We start from the raw sequence: 23,232 nt of genomic DNA on the forward strand, positions 1-23,232 counted from the left end.
TTCCGTGCACAAGGCTGATCGGCATGTGAACTTGCCTCGTGCAGGTGAAAAGATGCAGTCGGCTACTGCACACGTGTCGGAGGGGGCTTGTGTCAGTTCGCTCTCCTCAATCGAGGCAGGGGTCAGCTCCAGTAGAGAGGAAGCATAATGCAATTGGGTAAAAAATTGGACGCGCTAAAATCGGGAGAAAAAGGGAGAAAATGCATTTTAAAAAACCTGTAGATTTATTACTGAATATCAAACAAAAAGAACAGCGAACATGTTGAAGTAGGATCAAATATTTAACTGTAAAGGTAGTTTTAATTTATAGGCCTAAACTATCTAATCTTTCTACATTACATTTAGTTAGGTTATTCCTCTACATACTTTATGTCAATAAAAATCAAAAAGACATTTTCTTTGACATTAATGCACTACCTACATTCCGTAATACTTTTGTGTGTTGCCATATAAAGTAAGCAGGTGGAATGAAAAAGCTTTCTCATGGTAGGAAGAGTTTAAGGAGTTACTGTGGCTAAATTAATTAGAAATATGACAATATTATGGAAAGGTTATGATCACTTTTGTATATGCAAAAACAGGCCCTATCATTTAATTCATCTCTGGCTATACCTAGGGGGAAAAACTGCATGTGTGTTATCTTGACCAGGGTATTGTACTTCTTGAGCACTATGGACACTAGGGCAGTGGTAGCGATTAGGAGACTAGTAACCAGAAAGTTGCAGGTTCAAGCCCATCCACCATCAATAGTTTACACTTTACTTACATAAATGTAATATTGGATTGCTATGACATACATAAACTCCATATTACACATACATTTTTTTTTATGCGTTGGTTATACTAAAGGTTGACTTTCCATTGTAACATTATTTTTTTAACAATTAACTTATTAAATATTGACTTTTACTTCTTTTTTTCATTTAGGTTATTAATGCATTAGGAAAAATAAATTAAAGAGATCTCCAAATAAAATGATTTTGGCATGTTTTAGCATTAATCATGTTATTGTTAAAATCTGTCACAGCAACTGAGCAACATAATCCAGCCTGGTGTCATTACCTTCATTAAATCATAAATATCATATTCTTTTTATGCCAACTTCACATGTCACAGTCTATCATTTTATAACCTTGGGAACAAAGCTGTCATTAATTAAAATTTTTAATCAAACGATTTTTATTGGGCTATGTTTGTGCCACTTTAAACATGTCTCTGTGCTAATTTGCGCTGCTTTAACACAGCATTATTGTGTTTATGCTGTATAACAATAACACAGGTCTTTCTCCAGTTTGTGGTTGTGAGTTACAAATTACTCGAGCTGCTGCTGCTACATATTGTGAATTATAGGGTGAGAAATTATTACTAGACAAAATTACAGTTATTAATTGACGCTCAAAGCCCGCATTTGTCTCCTTGGACATCTGCGCGCATGGATACGCATTACAAGCAAAATGAGCTTAGACTCAGTCTAACTTAATTTCAGAGGAATTTGGATGGAAAGCCCATGGACGTCGTGGGAACATTACAAACACTGGTGTTAAATAAATCGCAATGGACTGTAGACGCTATAACATAGTTAACGATGTGGGTCGACATGAAGTTATACGTGTTGCATCTAGTTATGGTTGATTGTAGTACCCTGAGCGCAGTGGCAGGGTTATGATCAGAAAAAGATCCTCACTTTTGCCAGATAATGTAAACAGACTTTTTAACTGTCTGAAAGATGGGTAGCTGTTAACAACTCTATAGCATTGGCTGGCTTTCTAAAAATAATTTAGATGTAAAAATTTTATCATAATTTTATTAATTTTTTTTATTGGTAAACATGTTTTTGTAATAAAAATGTGCAAAACTGTTCAAATTTTGCTTATTTTTGCAGTCGATTAATCGTGATTACTTTAGTTCTTTAATCACGATTAATCTCGATTAAAAATTTTAATCATGTGACAGCCCTAGTTTATATAGATTTATGCCACATATGAAGAACTTGTAATTGTAATGCAGCTGTAGAAACATTACCCTTAAGTAAAGTGTTACTCTTACTTTTTAATATTTACTGATGTGTACAATCCACTCCCCTCTGGATCTTATCTGTAGCTCTGCTGGTGGGCAGGGTGAGTTATGCTAATGCTAAGTCAGTAGCCATTTCACTTCAGATACAATCTTTACCCAGTGATGTTTTTGCAATTACAGAGGCACAGACAAGCGCGTCCCACAGCGCCAGTTTTTATAGTTTAATTACAGTTTAACTTTTCAGTTTTCCTCTGATGATTGTAAGATGCTGCCAGCCTAATTAAACACAGATGGTTTATTCTGAAAGGCTTCAGTGTGTATGCACCACGTTGCTCGGGACCGTGCCAGAGCCAGAGTTTAGACAGAGCCAGATCATTAGGCATATTTAAAGTAATCCTCCCTCTGATTGTATCACATAATGCTAATTGTGTCATCATGATTTATATACGCATGCAAATGAGCTTGCTCGTCTCGTTTACTGTTGTAACACTTAATTTAGGTTTTATTAGAGTAAATGGATGCTGATAGAGATTAATCTCCCCATCAGTCTGCTCAAGGATAAAGAGATCTCTGACCTCAGGGACATATGTGCATCAAGTAAAGAACAACCAGCTTTCCATGCCATGTGTTCTAAATATTTATTTATAGTCAGCATTTAAGTAATTATCATGGTACTGTAGCAACAAACTTCAAAAAACAATGTCAGAATATTATTAATTTATTTATTATTAGATCAGAAGTCACTTTTTTATATCCGCAAGTGACTTATAAAGTATTTCTCACCAAAAATGTATATGACAGCTGTCTGGCATATCCACTTTACTCATAAAAATGTCCCACGCAAGTAATAAAAGAATTTATTACTTATTTCCAAAACGTTTAACCAGTATATGAAGGGCCGGAAAACAGGATGCAGTAATCTGTGTTTTATCTGAGTAAAATTAAAAGTACAAAACCAGCAACATGATATTTAACATTTTACTTATGAACTCAAAACTTAATTTAATTTGGAACAGGAGAGTGGTTACTACTGTGTTACTTTACCTTACCATTTAATAGTACTTAAAGACCGAGGACACCAAGATACCGTTTAAACCAGGAGTTTCTATGTTTGATAGAGCAGAAAAGTGTAGAATGCTGCATATTGTGCTTTAAAATAAAATAAATAAAAAATATCTTGCATTTGTAGATCTAGAGTTTATATGTTTTTAAAAGCAGAAAAGTGTAGAATGCTGCATATTCTGCTTTAAAATAAATTAAATAAAAAATATCTTGCATTTGTAGATGAAGCGATGAACATCATTATTATTATTATTTTTTTTTTCTCCCAATTTAGCACATTTAATCTTGACTTCCGCTGCTACCAGAGATACCAGATTCCATCCAAGGAGAGCACGTCGCTGTACACGCCTCTTCCGACACGCGTACAGCCCTCCTTTTTTCGCCCATGCTTTCTGCACAGGGGTCTCTTTCGCCAATCAGGGTCCTTACACAGCATATGAAGACCCACCCACCCACACATAGTCCGCCCCCCACCGCAGATACGGTGGGCAATTAGTATCTGCTGCAGGCACTGCCAATTATCCCCGCTTGATGGCGCCCAGCCGACCGGAGGCAACACCGAGTTTCGAACCGAGGAGTTCAGAAACTCGGTGCTGGTGTACAAGCGGAATATCACTTTATGTAAACATTTTCCACATTTTAACTACAACATTCACTCATTGTGTTCCTAATGTTTTCGGCCCTAGTGATGAGCACTAAACATACATAGCGTTTGGCAAATTTCAACAGGGTTGTGAGGTTGTGACAGATAGAATTGCTTTACCCAAGGGTTCTAGGGGTTTTTCTTACTTTGTGTCAGAGGCTCTTGTAGGGGTGACAGTCTGAGACCACCGGCAGTGCTGGAGCCAGCAGGGCAGACTTCATTACATACCAAGACAGGCATATCCAATGCAAAAAAGCCAATGATTCCAAATCACACTCAACTCATTTATTCACTTAGTACTGTTGTGTTTAGAAATAAAAATTCTGTATTTTTTAATCAGACCCAAATATTAATCAGTAACTCTGAGGCAATAAATTTTCTCTGTAACATTAACAAATACTACTAGATGAGATGCAGAATTAAATTAAAATATGGTATATGAGCTGAGAAAAAAAGTGAACTGAACGTCTGGAACCCTTTTGCACAGAGCAATAGTTGTTGACTTGCAGAGTTAGAGCAGAATGCCAAAAGCAAAGCTGCTGTATTCAAGTTTATGCTTACACAAGGCCTCTTTGTGGTTTTTAAAGCTTGTCAGAGACATCAGGCTTGGTATGAAAAGTATATTGTTTCCAGCACTTGGATTCCCTTCCTTCTGACATCTGCCACTCTGTAAAGATGATAAATTCTTGCCTCATTAGCCAGCGGTGTGGGATTACAGCCTGACAACACATTAATCACTTGCCTCTGTGGCAGGCCCCACAATATTACTAGGCGCAATAGGCATTGTTAACAAAACTTTTCTAATATGTCACTCTCCTCGCTGACAGAATCATTTCGATTGACAGGCCTGATAGATTACACTATTTATGCTGGGTGTAATGAAAGATAGCGTTTCCACCTACTGTCATTCTTGAGATGATGATAGCCCACCTTGGAAAAAGAACATACAAGCGTGGCAGAGGAGAAAAGAGACAAGAGAAACAGCAAAGAAGACAGACATTGACGTGGCATTGTGTAATATAAGCACACTGTGTTCCGCATCATGGTGGCTTTCTGTACAAATCTTGTTTACTTGTTCTACATATAAGGAAGTTTTAAACAGCTTTAAACAGATCGAGATCCGGGCTGCTGTTACTGGTTTAAACTAGAACTGTCAGATTGTATCTAAGTTGAAATTTTTAGCTGATTCACTGACATACAGTTGGCTCAAAAAGTGTATGAACATTTAGGTTTTACATTTGGTCTGATCTTTTTTCAAGTCATGTCTTTATTGTACACATTGATTAAAAATGTACATGTTCAGATTGAAACAATTATTATTGTTTTTAATAGCTGAAAGTACAATTGTTTGTTTGTGTGTTTATTAGGATTTTAAAGTCATGTTTTACACTTTGGTTACATTCATGACAGACACGGTAGTCACTCATTACACAAGGTTCATCACTTCACAAGGTTATATTGAACACAATCATGGACAATTTAGTGTCGCTTCTTCACCTCACTTGAATGTCTTTGGACTGTGGGAGGAAACCGGAGCAACCGGAGGAAACCCACGCGGACATAGGGAGAACATGCAAAATATGCACAGAAAGGACCCAGACTGCCCCACCTGGGAATCGAACCCAGGACCTTCTTGCTGTGAGGCGACAGTGCTACCCACTTAGCCACCGTGCTGCCCGAAAGTACAATTAGTTACATCTTATTGCTGCTGACCAGACTTAGACAACAGTGAAGAGAGATTTTAGACTATTCTGTGTTTTTAAGCATGAACAGTCCTCTTCAGGTCATGCTACAACATGTCAGCTGGGTTTATCTCAGAGCACTTTCATCTTCATTTAGAACTTTTTAGCTGCTTCTGTATTTAGAGGTCACCACAAAAGATTCGTTCCGAATACCAGCCATGGTATAGTTTTGTGTCAGATGCCCTCCCTGATTCAACCCTTCTTTTTTTTTTTTTTTTTTTTATCTGGTTTTTGGACCAGCAATGAGAGTGCTCAGACAAGTGCACCTCCCACTGACTAGGCAGTTTCGGAGATTAGCCCAATAGGCCGATAGCACCACCAAGATTTGATCACAAGCACTCAAAAGATGGAAGTCTTTGTTATGGTGCAGACGATTAACGGCTGCCCTGGAATTCTTAAAACTTGACTTCTAAATAAATGCATTAGATTTAACGTTTTAATCTTCTGACCTTGCAATCAGTACTTTAGTATGTAAACCCCTGAGCTGCCACTTTCCCACACTACTATTTATGGTTATTGTGGTATAATGTAAAAAAAAGGGCTATTTTTAAATAAATTACAAGTTTAAAATTCTGTTATTTGTGCTATAGTATTTTTTTTAACAAATAAGTTAATAAAGTCCATGGTTCAGAAAATATAATAAATAAAGTTAATAAAGTCCATGTCCAAAAGCCAACATCTGTCATGGAATGGGGGTACATGAGTGGCCAAAGCATGGTGGGCTTCATATTTGTAAAATACAATAAGTTGGTCAGTAAAAACAGTCAATCTTTGTACTTGTGTAAGTTAAATAAAGATTCAAGAGAAATTACAAAACACAGGTTTTATTTTTAGTGCATTTTACAAAATGTTCTGGATGTTCTGGTAATGGACTTAGTAATATCTGCAAAACTACTGCTCATCTAAATATTTAAGTATGGTAAGTTAGCTTTTTGTCCATAATAAGCATTTTAAAACAACATGAACTTAAAATCTGTCAACAGAACAGGCATCAAAAGCTGAGTTTGAACCAAGACGCCCTAGTCCTCTGAGCCATGTTGCTGTGTGGCACCCACTTTGTCAGCTATTCTACGATGCCACTTTAAAATAGGTTAAGCTTTCAGTGTCTCATTTACAGCCTATATACGAGGGTTCTTTAAAAAGTTTTCCCACTTTTTATAGCTCTATTTATTAAGAATTTCAAAAACGAATGGCATCACTTTTCTACGTGGTCAACTTCCGATGCATTTTCCCAGCGTCATACCAACTTTTTAATGCTATCAGCAAATTTTTTGGTTGAGCACATAGCCACTGATGCACCGCTGCTTTCACATCATCATCACATGAAAATCTTCTTCCCCTTAAAGCTTCTTTGAGTTGTCCAAAAAGGTGGAAATCAGATGACCAGGTGGCCTGGTGGCTCGATGGGTAGCACTGTCGCCTCACAGCAAGAAGGTCCTGGGTTTGATCCCCAGGTGGGGCGGCCGGGTTCCTTCTGTGTGGAGTTTGCATGTTCTCCCCGTGTCTGCGTGGGCTTCCTCCGTATGGGTACCCCTCATACTTTTCTTCTGTTAGAGAAATGCATTAGTGTACTAATGTTTCACTGTTTGACTTTCATTGGTATCGCAATACAGATACTGTACATAACCGTTGTGCCTTTGATGTTTTACATAATGTTGTAGAGTTATCTCGGTTACTGTAATAATGTCAATATTGGAATAGTAATGATATTATTATTATATAAAAATGAAAAAATAGGGAATTTGGTCATCCCTAAATATTACTGCTTATCTGTGCTTATTTTGCATTTAGCATTTTTTACTTTGGTGTTTTGGTTGCAGGAATTGTGTAGATGATTGTTTTTTAACCTGATTTTTGTATGTGAGTTTCTGCTGGTTTCTCACATAACTTTTGCTGACGTTGTGTCTAGAAGAGATGTCATTTAAAAAAGAAGCAGGGATTTGAAAAGAGAAATAGTCCATCATGCAGCTGACAGATAGCGAATCCGCTGCTTTTCTTGTGAGACAGCGAGCTGTCAGGAAATTAGTTAACTGAAGCATATTGTGGCGAGGCAGGTAATTTAGCCTCATTGATGGCATCACATAATGGGCCGCAGGAGTCAGCTCCCTGACCTGCCACCGCTTTGTGTATAATGCAGAATTTAGTGGCATGCTCAATGCATCCTGTCAGCTACAGGATTGGATTCTCAGCCTACTGTAGCTCAGCTTGCAACATATTGGTCAATTATTTCTGAGCCTGTCAGCCCTGGGAGACGCTGTTATTTAGTGTGTGTTAACTTTGCATCATTAAGACACCATGATGTGAGAGGCCCTCGTCAGCATTATTTATTTTGATTCTGAGGAGAATGGTTTGACCCGCTGTTATGTTAGGATAGCATGGAAAAATTACAGCTGTTGACAGTTTAAGACTTAAATTTAGAACATACACCGATCAACCATAACATTAAAACCATGTCCTTGTTTCTACACTTACTGTCCATTTTATCAGCTCCACTTACCATATAGAAGCACTTTGTAGTTCTACAATTACTAACTGTAGTCCATCTGTTACTCTGCATGCTTTGTTAGCCCCCTTTCATGCTGTTCTTCAATGGTCAGGACTCTCCCAGGACCACTACAGAGCAGGTATTATTTGGGTGGTGGATCATTCTCAGCACTGCAGTGACACTGACATGGTGGTGGTGTGTTAGTGTGTGTTGTTCTGGTATGAGTGGATCAGACACAGCAGCGCTGCTGTGTTTTTAAACACCTCACTGTCCCTGCTGGACTGAGAATAGTCCACCAACCAAAAATATCCAGCAAACAGTGCCCCATGGGCAGCATCCTGTGACCACTGATGAAGGTCTAGAAGATGACCAACTCAAACAGCAGCAATAGATGAGCAATCGTCTCTGACTTTACATCTACAAGGTGGACCAACTAGGTAGGAGTGTCTAATAGAGTGGACAGTGAGTGGACAAGGTATTTAAAAACTCCAGCAGCGCTGCTGTGTCTGATTCACTCATACCAGCACAACACACACTAACACACCACCACCATGTCAGTGTCACAGCAGTGCTGAGAATCATCCACCTCCTATATAATACCTGCTCTGTGGTGGTCCTGTGGGGGTCCTGACCATTAAAGAACAGCATGAAAATGGACTAACAAAGCATGCATAGAAACAGATAGACTACAGTCAGTAATTGTAAAACTACGAAGTTCTCCTATATGGTAAGTGGAGCTGATAAAATGTACGTTGAGTGTAGAAACAAGGATGTGGTTTTAATGTTACAGCTGATCAGTGTATTTTAAGTTGAGATTTAACTGTATTAACTGTATCTATATTTAAAACATTTCATACTAGTGCTCTAAACTAAACTCAAATGTAATCTTTTGAGCAGCAGTATATATCTGAATGTTCCTGAACCTGTCATCTCAGTGTTGTACCATCTTTGTGTAGCAGAGCGTTACTAGATGTCTGACTTTCAGTATACTCTCCCAGCTAAAGAATTGCACTGGTCAATTAATATTTCATCGTGTATGAGACAAGGAATCGAACAAACTGTTTAGTAGTGACAGTCTTGACTTTTATTTGGAATGAGTTCATTGGCTATTAACAGATGCAGCAGTAAATAAACATGCCACTGCTGTTAGGAGAAAGTGAAAACCTACTGCAGTCTCAGACCTGGGGGGGTAAACTAGAGAAAGTCATGTGTTTGGAAGCTGTTAAAGAAATTTCACAAGTTTGAAGTCCTAAAAACTTAAAACATGACTTAAATAATTACATGGATTTAACCTTTTAGTCCAGGAGTGCCAAACTCATTTTCACAGAGGGCCACATCTGCATTATGGTGGACCTCAAAGGGCCGGTTGTAACGTATCCTGCAGTGATTGCAGTCTGCCTTTTAAGTCTTGGACAATTTGTTGTTTTTCTTGGAGGCTAAATTCTGTGTTTGGTGTCACAATGCCAAATTTTTACTGTATATTTATAATTATCTACATTTATGTATATTGTACTCCTTTACCACAGACACGGCCTCATACCACGAGACGTACCGGTTTCTCTTCTTGAAGCACAAACTTGTATTCACTTTTCCATTTTTCATTAGATTACCTTCCTTCTGCTTCAATTTTCTCTTCTTGGACATTTTGGGATTATTTGTAAATATTTCTCAACATCACTTGTTGGAAAACCGCCTCAGGTAAACGCTGATTTGGAAACACTGCCATCTAGTGGTGGGATGCTGTCACTTTGCGGGTCACAAAATCGGCATGCATTGTGGGAGATGCAGCCTATGTTTGATTTTACAGTGTATTTTAGAACAATCATACATCTGTTAAGCTTTGGCAGGCCACATAAAATGATGTGGCGGGCCGGATTTGGCTTTCGGGCCTTGAGTTTGACACGTGTTTTAGTCTTCTGACCTTGCGATCAATAGTACAGTGTGTTAACCATTGAGTCATCAGTTTCCAACACTGTTATTTACAATACTTTTAAATAAAACAGTTTATAATTAGGCTGTTTGTGTTCATTATGGTATAATATTTAACTGTTTGACAGCTGGTAAATAAATTACTGAACTAATAAATATATAAAAATGTAAATCACAAGCACATACTAAAATCCCACTGTCTACTCATGACCAATGTTAGCATTCTTAGCATTAGCATAGATGTAACGGTAAATTGAAAACTGCACTACAAATGTTACCTTCCTCTTCCTTCTTCAAAATAATAATGTGTTTGAATTATATAATGCATCAAGGTTGCTGTACATCACACACATAAAAATTGGTAGATTAAGATTATGAATGGTAGAGGGAAACACTGAGTAAACAGATTGGTTTTGAGTTGATATTTGAATAAGTAAAAGGCTTGTAGCCTCCCTGAGGTGTTGCGGTAGTACATTCCAGAGTCTTTAATTTCTAGCGTGAACATTCATGCCAGCAAGAAAGCCAAGTTTCTGGTATGAGCGTGCCTTTCAGTTGTGTAGTGTCCAGGCCCAGGCTTTAAACTCACTTCTGCTAGTTAGCCTGGTTTATTTTTATATAAGCCTGACATTCACATACTTCCTGTCACTGCTTGGAATGTCCTCATACTTATGGAGTAATTTATTGCTATGACTTGGACATCAGTAATCAGAGAGGACAGTTTACCTTGTTAGGTGATGGAATTGGTTTCATCTTGTTTTTTAATTAACTATACGCTGCATAGGTGCTGACACCGGTCACAACCCTTGACATTCATGGCTGGTTATTAATATCCAGCTTGTGACCTTCGGGAAACTGGCACTGAGCAGGAAAGCGACAGATTCATTGCCTCCCTGTGCTGAATAAGGTTGTCACATATTTAAGTGCTTGAAATGAGTCCAGAGTGCTATAAACCTCCAACATTTTAATGCAGCCTTGACTGCGAGGCAGGACTTTACTCAAATAAATGTTGGCTCTTTAATAATACAGGCATGGTTAATAGCCGGGATTAAAGCATTACTAAGAATAATTCAGCCATGCTAACGTTCTGGCATTAGAAAGGCATGGGTTTCTTGCTGTCCTAGAACATTAATTCAAACTGATATAAAAGCATGAGGGGAAATCAAGGCAGTTGTATCAAAATATTCACATTTTCTTATTCTGGTTTGCTTTACAAACCCTATTCCTGGAAAAGTTGGGACATTTTGTAAATGCAATAAAAACAAGAATCCAGGTTTTGTTGATGCTCTTGAATTTTCATTTAACTGAGAACAGAACAAAGAAATTGTTTTCCAGATTTTCACTGACCAACTTAATTGCATTTCATAAATATAAGCAAATTTAGAGTTTGATACATGCAACACATTAAAAGAAGTTGGGACAGAGGTATATTTACCACTGTAACATCATTATTTACATTAGTTACACTTTTTGTGGTTTGGGAACTAAGGAAACAAATTGTTGCTGTTTTGCAAGTGCTCTTCAGCTGCTTGACAGCCTGTGGTGGTCGTTGTCTGATTCTCCTCTTTCTGATGTGCTATACATTTTCAATAAGAGACAGAACTAGACTGCAGGCAGGCCAGTCAAGCACACACTATCTGTGTCTATAAAGCCATGCTGTGCAATGAACAATGAAATCCAGCTTGTTTGGAAGCTGGGATCAAAGCGCAGGGTCAGTCATCGTCTGGCGCACCTGTAGCATTTACATTTACATTTTCAGCATTTAGCAGACGCTCTTATCCAGAGCGACTTACAGAAGTGCTTCTATAGTGAACATTTTATTTCTCAAGTTTAGGTAAACAACAGTCGAAGAACATAAATCTGCTAAAACCTGTTAGAACCAAAGTGCCTTTTTTTGGAAATGGAAAAGAATGGAACAAAATGTTAGTAAATAAGTACAAGTCAGCCTAAGTGTTTAGTAAAAAAGTGGGTTTTTCATCGTTTTTTAAAGACAGCAAGAGACTCAGATGTTCGGACAGACAGAGGAAGTTCATTCTACCACTTTGGCGCTAGAACAGAGAACAGCCTTGATGCTTGTCTTCCTCGAGTCCTGGGTGGAGGATCAAGTCGAGCGAGACTAGAGGCTCGGAGGTTGCGTGGTACAGAGCGGGGTTTGATTAGGCCACGAAGGTAGCTTGGGGCTGGTCCATTTTTGGCTTTGTAGGCAAGCGTCGGTGTTTTAACTGAATGCGTGCAGCTACAGGAAGCCAGTGAAGAGAACGTAGCAGTGGGGTGATGTGGCAGTGTTTGGGTTGGTTAAAAACCAGACGTGCAGCTGCATTTTGAATTAGCTGTAAGGGTTTAATCGTGGACATGGGAGCTCCAGCCAGAAGGGAGTTGCAGTAGTCCAACCGTGAGATTACAAGTGATTGCACCAGAATCTGGGTAGCTTCCCTGGAGAGAAATGGACGAATCTTCCTGATGTTGTACAGGAGGAACCGACACACTCTTGTCATGTTGGCTATATAAGGAGAGAATGTCAGCTGGTTATCAAGGACAACACCAAGACTTCTTACCTTATCAGATGGTCTGATCTGGGAGTCATCCAGATAAATGACTAGGTCCTGGGTTGGAGACTGATCTCCAGGAATGAGCAACATCTCTGTCTTGCTGGGATTAAGTTTTAGATGATGAGCCGACATCCATTGTGAGATATCTTGCAGACATGCTGAGATGCGAGCTGAGACTTGCGTGTCTGAAGGAGGAAATGACAGAACGAGCTGAGTGTCATCTGCATAGGAGTGGTAGGAGAAGCCATGGGAGGCTATGACCTTGCCCAGAGAGCTGGTGTAGATAGAGAAAAGAAGTGGGCCAAGTACAGAGCCCTGAGGAACACCGGTTGAGAGAGTGCATGGGGGAGATATGGATCCCCTCCATGACACTTGGTAGGAGCGCCCTTCCAGGTAGGAGGCCATCCATTGCCATGCTGAACCTGTTACTCCAAGGTTGGAGAGAGTGGTCAGGAGAATGCTGTGATTCACTGTGTCGAAGGCTGCAGAGAGGTCAAGAAGAATAAGGACAGATGCCAGTTTGGCTGCTTTGGCTGCATGAAGCTTCTCAGTAACAGCTACAAGAGCTGTTTCTGTAGAATGTGCTGCCTTGAAGCCAGACTGGTACTGATCGTGGAGATCATTCTGAGTGAGAAAGGCAGATAGTTGGTTATAGACAGCACGTTCAAGAATTTTGGATAGAAAAGAGAGGAGTGAGACAGGTCTGTAGTTGTTAATGTCTGTAGTGTCTAGTGTAGGTTTCTTAAGAAGGGGAATGACCTGAGCCTTCTTAAAAGCAGTAGGGACAACACCTGATGTCAGGGAGTTGTTGATGATGGGTGTGATGGAGGGGATTAGGTCCTGTGAGATGTCTTTGAGAATGGTGGATGGTATAGGGTCAAGTGTGCATGTAGTGGGATTGCTGGATGAGAGGAGCTGTGTAACCTCATCCATGGTGAGTGGGGTGAAGCTGGTGAGTGTGTTGGTGGGTTGAGGGTCAGTTGAAAGTGGGTCAGTCGGAGAGAAGGATTGATTGATTTTGTCGATCTTTTCCTGAAAGAATGTTGCAAAGTCAGTAGCAGTGAGAGAGGCAGAAGGGGGAGGAGGAGGAGGGTTTAGAAGAGAGGAAAAGATAGCATGAAGCTTACGTGGGTCAGCAGAAGATTGTTCAAGCTTGGCTTTGTAAAAAGATGTTTTAGCAGCAGTCACGTCAGATGAGAACCTGGACAGCAGATCGTGGTAGGAGTGGAGATCAACACTGAGCTTAGATTTCCTCCACTTTCTCTCAGCTGCCCATAATTCTCTTCTGTTGCTGCGCAGTGCATCTGAAAGCCAAGGAGCAGGGTGAGAAGGTTTTCCTCGTTTGAGGGTAGGAGGACAGAGCTGATCGAGGGATGTTGAAAGAGAAGAGAGTAGAGTATTAGTTGCGGAGTTGAGTGGAAGGGTAGCAAGCATGTCAGGGTTAGGTAGTGAAGTTAGGATGGTGGAGATCAGCAGGGAGGGAGATAAAGAGTGAAGATTGGGGCGTGTTGTAAGGGTGAAAGTGTGGTTGGAGGTAGGAAGAGTTGGGAGACAGAGAGAGAAGGACACAAAGTGATGGTCAGAGAGGTGGAGTGGGGTAGCAGAGAGGTTTAAGGGCCTTGCTCAAGGGCCCAACAGAGCCTGGATTCCAACTCTCAACCTTTCAGTGGATTGCCCAAAGCTCTAACCACAAGGCTACCACTGTCCATTGTTATCACTGTTGCAGTTCCAACAATCTGGATGGTTCTGGATGGTTCTTTTTATCTTTGGTACAGAGAATGTGACATTTGTTGGCGTTTGTATTTGACATGTCCACTGTCATCTTGGATGAGCTCGGGCCCAGAGAACTTGATGAAAGTCTGGCACAGAATAGATATTAGGCTTTCTCTGTGCATAGATTTTCAGGTCGTATTTTTTAATGCAGCAGGGGGGCTGTGTCATGCGACCACTGTTTTTCAAAGTACTCCTCAGTCCATTTGGCTATATTAATCAGAGCAGCTTATCTACCACTGACTAGGCTACCTTCATTTGTTAACAATTAACTTACTTTGAATTTTTATTCAGCTTTTTTAGTGGGGTCAAGTTGGTCAAAGTATTAAGTCTTGTTTGTACTTTTGTCAAAAAGGTTCAAAATAATTAACAGATTACACATTACTGTTTTAAAATGCATTTTACAAAAAGTTGTCCTTAAATTCTGAAAACTTGTATGGGATTTGTACTGTATGTGCAGTATGTTTTTATTTGAAGCTCATGTTGCTTGACTTTAAACACTGCAACTTTTCTTACAGTATGTGCAGGGCTGGACATGGTCAGTGTGGGCTTTGCGCAGTATTGTGTTTGATCAGTGACCTCAGGACACTGGGCTTCAGCAGAGAGAAAGCAAAGCACCAGGAGTATTGCTGCTCTAGGGATAGGTGAGAGGATTAGAAGTAGACCCTTCCTTTTGAAGCTACAGGGGAACATACTTTTGGCCAGACAAGACCAGATTTCAGATCAGGTGCTCCCAGTCTGGCACTAAAATGCAAACTTAAAAAACATACTATTGGGGAAGATATGCCACATTCTTTATAGACAGTTACCAGGGGAAAGCTTAAAATTAAGGTCAGCAAGGTCCTGATGTAGTAAAGGAACTCTCACTTAGATAATTAATCCAATATACATTTTGAAAAGGCAGTTTACTAAATAGTTACTTTTTTATTTTTGGAAATATATTTAAATATTTTGTTTTATTAATAGCATTATCAGATGCAAAGTTTTCATAGGTGGCTAGGCTTCTAAACATAATTTAGCAAAATTGCCTGAGTGCATATTTTGTACTTTATAAACATTTTAAGATACATCTATTTCTCATGCATCTCTCTTGTGGTATAATGGTTAGAGCCCTGCTGCTGTTAACAGCAGTACCTGAACTCTGAGGATTCCATAAACATTACTGGTTAATCAGTTTACAGGTGTTTTGTGGGTGTTATCAAGTTTCACTGTTTTACACACACACACACACCTTTGCAAACTGGGTTGTGAAAGCTGTGGTGTTCTTGTTGTGCATTTGAATTGTAGAGAGAAATGCAAGTATATTTATTAGGGCTGGCACCGATCCGATACTCTGTATCGGTCCGATATTGTCCCAAAATCACTGGATTGGATATCGGAAGGAAAAAACTTGTAATCCGATCCGATACTGTTGCTTAATGTAAATAACACTTAATGTAAATAAGGCCATTGTTTGTGTGAAAAGCAAATAACACACGAAGATACGTTCCAACAGAGTGCCGTTTATTGCCAGCTCACTCGACAACTGCCTTAACAAAGTGCATCTTGTTGACATCATTAACATGTGCCACTGATCAACTGTACAACTCATCTGCCACAGCCTTTCAGAAATTAAAACACACTGATCTACTTAAACTTTTAGCATTTTAAAAATCATCTACTACTGCCTCATCTAAAAACAATGTTTAAACACAATAAAAATCGCTTTGTAAATGATAAATCGCTCACCTGAGATAAAGAAAATCTTGTTCCGGCTTGGAGATATCTCACATCCTCAACGATTAATCCATCAATGTTATGAAATAAAACAAACTACACCGTTTCCCGTTTAGTCACAGATGTCCTCTTCAAAATCCAGCAGGGTTTAATAATCTAAAAATGTAACAGAACTTTAAAGGAAAATCTCAACTCTGAGTCAATTCTAATTGGTCCATTGCGTTTGATTGAAATCCACGTCTTCCAATTGTAGACACTTTGGACGACACGCCATAAAGCGAGATGTCACATGAACAACAGCTCGAACGTAAGTGAAACCAAAAATGCTGTTAAGTGTTCTGTGTGTAAAAGTTAAGATAAAAACAGCAGTTTTGCATAAGTGTGATGTTGTAGGTTCTGTATTTATTCCTTTGGAATCTTTGTTTCACAGTCTGAGCATTGTTATTTAGATAGCTAGTTTAACCATGGTGCATTGAGACATGTATTATTACTGCTTTGTTGTTTGAGAGGAGAAATGACGGTATCGGATTGGTATCGGTATCGGACATGAAAAAGTGGTATCAAGCCAGCCCTAATATTTATGCAGGGCAGTGGTAGCTCAGTGGTTAATGTACTGGACTAGTAATCAAAAGGTCCCTGGTTTAAGCCCCACTGCTGCCAGGTTGCTACTTTTGGGCCCTTGAACAAGGCCTTTAACTGTTAATTGCTAGAATTGTAGATTGTAAGTCAAAATTGTAAGTCACTTTGGATATAAAGTGTCTGCTAAATGCTGTAAATGAAATGAATGAAATTTATTGAATACATTTGTTTAGCAGTAATGAAGTAATGAATCGGACAGGTCTTTTAAAAAACGTCTTTCTTTTTTAGCAGTAGAAATCTATGCTATCTGTTCTGACTACACTGACCTGATGCAAACAATGCCCCATTTTCTGCTAAATAAAAAGTTACACCTGTAGTCATGAGGTGACATGGATGCAATATTATCACCAGATCATCTGATATTGGTTTGCAGACACAAAAGGCAGCTGGTTGTATAATAGATACCTACATTTGTCTACAAACTGGCAGCATCTATCAGCAGGCTTGTTTAAGGTAATGTGATAAGTGTTGCATCCTGCTAAGGCTTTCATCACACCTCAGCCCAAAGCACAGAGGATCTGCTCCCTTCTCACTGTAAAGCAATCCGCACTGGTGCATCAGATAGCTTTACCGTATCCTGCCATAACTCATCGGATTTCCAGACAACTAAGAGCCTTTGTCATCTTCCTCCTAGACAGCTTTCTAGCTTGTTCTTTGTTTGACCACTGAAAGATAATGTGTCCGCTCTGTGGATTTATGTCCCTGGTTTGTGTGGCATTGATAAAAGTATTTATAGCATCTATTACATCTGAATAAGAAGGTCTGCTACAGACCAGACAGTTGCTCTGATCGTGAGAAAGGAGTTCACGGCTTTCATCAGTTTTTCTAAACACACGTTGTGTCAGGAGTGTCACGGCTGTCTGACACCTGTCTTGTGTGTGGGCTTGACTCGAGCTGTCAGTCTGTGTCAGATAGTTGAGAGGCGGTTTGTTTTCAGGCCGCTGTTGGGCCGGACGCTACTGCTGAGCTGCAGCCTGCAGCCAGGCTTTGTGCTCACTGTTCCAGACGTGACAGGCCTTCTTTTCTTTGGTGTTGAGAGTGAGTGTTCTCAGTGGCCCTGTGGGAAACCCAGTGTTAATGGCATCTATCCTTTTTTATCCACTCTCTATTAAACTCAGTCAAAAGGTGAATAGATATTGTTTGTTTAAATATGGACTGGTTGGTTCTGCAGTGACTTGTTTATAGCACTAAATAGTTTATACAGTCTAATGTGGGTAAAAGTATGGAATTTTTGCTCATCTTGCTGTTGCTGATTCTGCTCTTCATGCATTTTCAATAGGAGACTGATCTGGACTGCAGGAAGACTAGTCAAGCACATGCACACTTACCATTGTAGCACATGTAGCTTGAAGTCTGATATTGTCTTGCTGAAATAACCATGGACTTTCCAGAAAATAATGCTGCCTGGTTGGCAGTATGTCAGCATACAGTATCTCTGAAATTTCAGTGGTACCTTCACACATTCAAGTCATACATGTTGTGATCACTAATGTATGTACCATGACAGATGTTGGCTTTTTCACCTTTATCTGAAAATACATTGGATGGTTCTTTTTATCTTTGGTACAAAGAACTTGACATTTGTTTTTGCCAAGAACAAGCTTAAATGTTTTTGCTGACAGCAAGTTAAACCATCGTCAGAACGTCAGAACACTGGTTTCCACTGTCTTTTGGTCCATCTGAGACTAGCTTGGGCCAAGAGAACTCAGCAGCATTTCTGCATAGACTGTATGCAGTTTAAGCAATTGAGGGTCAAGGATCTTGCTCAGGGACCCAACAGTGGCAACGTTCTGATTACTAGTCCAGTACCTTAACCGCAGTGGTGGACTGTGTTAAGTCACAGTGGTACTCCAGAGCCAATGTGGATATATATATCATGGTAGCATGACAGCTACCATTCCACTCTGGTTTACAGCCTTGCTCTACACTGACTATGATTTTGAGCATTCTTTTTATTGCATTTTACCAACTGTTTAAACTTTTCTAAAAATGGGGTTTGCAGTGGACACATTCCTACTTGATAACGGGGGAGGATGTCCCACAATGCGAATTCTGCCAATTACCCATCACGATTAAACACATACTATCTGAGTGCCCTAAATACCAAAGGGGAAGACAAAAATTCTCAATAGCTGGAACAATGAAAGGCATTTTTAACCTTGGAAAAGCAGAAAACCTTTGAACTTCATTACAATCACTAAATTAGGAATACACATATAATATCAGAGACTACCTAACGGATACAATGCACCCACATAAACCTTTCCTGCCATGAATGTAACTCACAAGAGTAAACACGGGGTAGGTAGGTAGGTAGGTAGGTAGGTAGGTAGGTAGGTAGGTAGGTAGGTAGGTAGGTAGGTAGATAGATAGGTTTGCAGTGGGTTTGGTAAATTAAGCCACATAGATAAAAAAAAATATAGACAGGATTTCAACTTCCTATACATCAATTTATTAAATTTTGCCCTTAACTTCCACTATGTGTATTGAAATACCCAGTTTTCAGACACCTTGACTAGTAAAAATGCCATGTTCTTTAATTAATGTGTTTGGCAATGTTAGCCATACAAAATGCTTACATGTACCTAAAATACAGCCTTCCTAATTTCATAGACAAATGTAGCTCAACCTTTCAATAAATGTGTTCATCAACTATTTGCCCTGCCAGAGCTGCTGGTTCCACATAGTTCAGTGCTAGGTAACAGGATGTTGTGTGCTTAGCTAAGCTGGGGGTTTAAGTGCTTCGTTGCCCAAAGTGTTTCAATCCTGTGCAAGTCATGCTGAAGATTTTCTGAAGTTTGCATTTACATTTTTACATTTTAAGCATTTAGCAGATGCTTTTATCCAAAGCGACTTACAGTACTGTGACCGTATACAGTCTAAGCAATTGAGGGTTTAGGGCCTTGCTCAAGGACCCAACAGTGGCAACCTGGCAGTGCTGGGGCTTGAACCAACCTTTTGATTACTAGTACAGTACCTTAACCACTAGGCTAAAACTACCCTGATTTGCTGATAAACTATTAAGAAATAGAAAATCTTGGTATGTCAGAAGTTGCACTACACTGTGTATTATCCATGGGTGCAGGAATCAAGAAGGCCAAAGGAAAGTGGAAAATGTACTGAGTAATATTTTGTAGCACCTGTAATAAAACAGTGCAGTATGTCTTAAACTTGCATTTTTTCCACATTTTCCTCCCGATTTAGGACACTCAATTTTGTCTTTCGCTGTTGAGAGATACCAGATTGCATCCATGGAGAGCACATCGCTGTACACGCCTCTTCTGACACGAGTACAGCCCTCCTCTTCTCGCCCCTGCATTCTGCACAGGCGTGTCTTCCGCCAATCAGGGTCCTTACACAGCGTTTGAAGACCCACCCACACATAGTTCGGCCCTCACCCTGCAGATGTGGTGGCCAATTAGTATCTGCTGCAGGCACTGCCAATTATGCCCGCCAGATGGTGCCCAGCCGACCGGTGGCAACACAGAGTTTCGAAACGAGGAGTTCAGAAACTCGATGCTGGTGTGCTAGCGGAGTATCCCGCTGCGCCACCTGGATGCCAACCACAGAAATATTTTAGTATGTTACTGTTCCTCTCAGTTTTTATTGTTAGTTGTCTATGCTTCTTTACTTAGTACACTTCATTCCCTATTTTGACACACACTGGTAGAGTCAAGGTTATACAACTGTATTAGCACTATCAGTATCAGTACCTTAAGGCATCCGATCATCTGTCTTACACTGTAAGATATTTCAGTAGTTTCATAGTCTAACTGGAAATTAATGTGCTTTTTTACAGCCTGCAGGGAGCTGCATTTATACTTGCCACTATAAGATAATATCTACACTTTAAAGGCATGACTGTTCGTTTTAATGGCCTCCTTGTCTCACGACTGAACATTATTATACACGCTTTTCATCTTACAGCTCACCCATTATTTGCAGTGATGTCGAATCATCAGAATACATGCTCCTTTGTCAGTTTATACCCAGCAGGGACTGTTCAAAATCTTTTAGGATTTTTCCTCACTCTCCTGAAGATCAGACTGTACACAGCACATATTTCTGCCTGATTTGCTTTGTAAAGAGGAGAGATGGCATGAATAATTTGTATTTGATACACATTTGCTTACATTTTAGAATCAAATAAACCTAAGCTGGTGAATTTTAGCGTGTTTGTCATTTTAGTTTGAAGTTGGCTGTTGTAGGTACTGTGCTTGTTTAGTGTGTGTTGTGCTGGTATGAGTGGATCAGACACAGCAGCGCTGCTGGAGTTTTTAAATACCATGTCCACTCTATAAGACACTCCTACATAGTTGGTCCACCTTGTAGATGTAAAGTCAGAGACAATCGCTCATCTATTGCTGCTGTTTGAGTTGGTCATCTTCTAGACCTTCATTAGTGGTCACAGGTCGCTGCTTACGGGGTGCTGTTGGCTGGATATTTTTGGTTGGTGGACTATTCTCAGTCCAGCAGTGACAGTGAGGTGTTTAAAAACTCCATCAGCACTGCTGTGTCTTATCCACTCATACCAGCACAACACACACTAACACACCACCACCATGTCAATGTCACTGCAGTGCTGAGAATGATCCACCACCCAAATAATACCTGCTCTGCGGTGGTCCTGAGTCCTGACCATTGAAGAACAGGGTGAAAGGGGGCTAACAAAGCATGCAGAGAAACAGATGGCCTACAGTAAGTAATTGTAGAACTACAAAGTGCTTCTATATGGTAAGTGGAGATGATGAAGTGGACAATGTGTGTAGAAACAAGGAGGTAGTTTTATTGTTATGCCTGATTGGTGTACGTATTTATTGACCTTGTATAATAGCTGCATTTATTTTTTATTTAAGATTGCTTTTAAATAATCACAAACTCAGTTATAAGCCTGGATATTTTAATCCACCCCCTTTTCTTTTTGTGCCAAAATTCTGCTCTTATCCTGAGTTATTGTTGGAGGCATGGGAGCCATCACTAGCTGGTGCAAATATTTTCAGTTCGATAATCCACTAATGGCTCTCTTTGTCCAAACACAGTTTTTTTGTGCACATGACTAGGATAGAGTGCAGGAGTGGGCTGATTAAACAGAGCTCCTGATGGCTGAGATCATGTAGAGGTTGTTTAGCATTATCTTGACATTCCCTCATTCCCTCACTGCTCTTGTTTGTTCTCTGTGTCAGCGCCGTAACCATCATCACGCGATGAAAGCTGCCGCTGATAAATTCACCACCTGCCCTGCTTCTATTGGGCTGTAGGGATACACTAGAACAGACATGCTGGCGACACCTGTGTTGTTTTTGTTGTTGTGTTGTTGGCTGTTGTGTTGCTCCCCCTTAGCCTGTGTCAATAGACTCTTGCCTGCAGGTCTGTAACGTGTGGCTGGTGACCTCAGTGCATTTCTGAAGCGCATGTCACTACTCAGCCGCCGTGCTGTGGCCGTACACTCTGATCCTTCACTCAGCCACATAGCCGGAAAGCCCAGACTGTTGCCCCTCTGAGACAGCAGAGGATAAGAGCGGGATAAAATAAGGTAGCTCGTGTGCTGTGTAAACATCTGTGTTTTACCTGTCATTCCCCATGAGAGCTGTCTCATTACTTTTATCTCTGCTCTCAGCATTCAGCAAGAAACCTGATCCTGCCCTTCCTCCTGCTGAACTTGCATGCCATTTTGTTAAACAAGTTCAACATTCTTCTGAGGATAAGACGGCGTGCTTGCACAAAAGGCGGCGCTCAGCAGACCGTGCTTTAAAGTGGGGTGGAACATTTGGCATGGCTAGCACAGACGTGTGGTTGAAACATGCTGTAGGTGTGAATGTTCACAGTGGATTGTGTCTTCCTTGCTGGTGTTGTTTACACATTCATTAGCAGGCTTTGGCTTTCAGCAGCCTCTCGCCCTGGCATATCATATCGTTTCATCATGCGGCTTCCTTTGACTAAAGCCTGTACACGGCAAGAGCACTTAACTATTTTATTTACATAAACCTGATAATAACTTTAGTTTAGTTCTAAACACTAAAAGTAAAAGAACTAAAAGTTCTCACATAATGTTTAAATTGTTCATTTGCTTATGTAATTATGCAAAACATCTAAATTTCTTCCAAATTTGAATTCTGAAATGAATAAGCCAAATATCTGTAAAATTATCCACCTTATCTACATTTATTTACAGGTACCAGACTTCTTAAATATTTAGATTTGGATGAGAAATTACTTGGTCATCGCAGCAGTGACTCCTACTGTTGGGTTGATGTGCCAACTCGAGTGCCAGAAAAATACAGGGGGCGTAGCATTATTCTTTATATGTAATAGGCATTTCTATATAAACCAATCAGTCATAACATTAAAACCACCTCCTTGTTTCTACACTCACTGTCCATTTTATCAGCTCCACTTACCATATAGAAGCACTTTGTAGTTCTATAATTACTGACTAGTAATTGTAGAACTACAAAATTACTACTACACAGTACTATTACTACTACTATTAGAACTACAATTACTGACTGTAGTACACCCCAAACAATCAAACACATTTTATTAGAATGTCCTACAGTTTCAGCCATCAGAGACCATTTTTACAGGGTTGAGAAATCAGAATCAGAATCAGCTTTATTCGCCAAGTATGTTTACACACACAAGGAATTTGTTTCCGGCTGTTGTTAGCCCTCTACAATTTACAAC

General features: G+C 39.9%; 1 protein-coding gene across 1 annotated transcript in view; it reads left to right on the top strand.

Annotated features, from left to right (window-relative positions):
* The window catches only part of lrmda (leucine rich melanocyte differentiation associated), a 433,718-nt gene that overhangs the window by 312,905 nt on the left and 97,581 nt on the right, over positions 1 to 23,232 (top strand). The gene's annotated exons all lie outside the window — the stretch shown is intronic.

The sequence above is a fragment of the Trichomycterus rosablanca genome, chromosome 5 (assembly GCF_030014385.1).
Source record: "Trichomycterus rosablanca isolate fTriRos1 chromosome 5, fTriRos1.hap1, whole genome shotgun sequence".
Taxonomy (NCBI): Eukaryota; Metazoa; Chordata; class Actinopteri; order Siluriformes; family Trichomycteridae; genus Trichomycterus; species Trichomycterus rosablanca.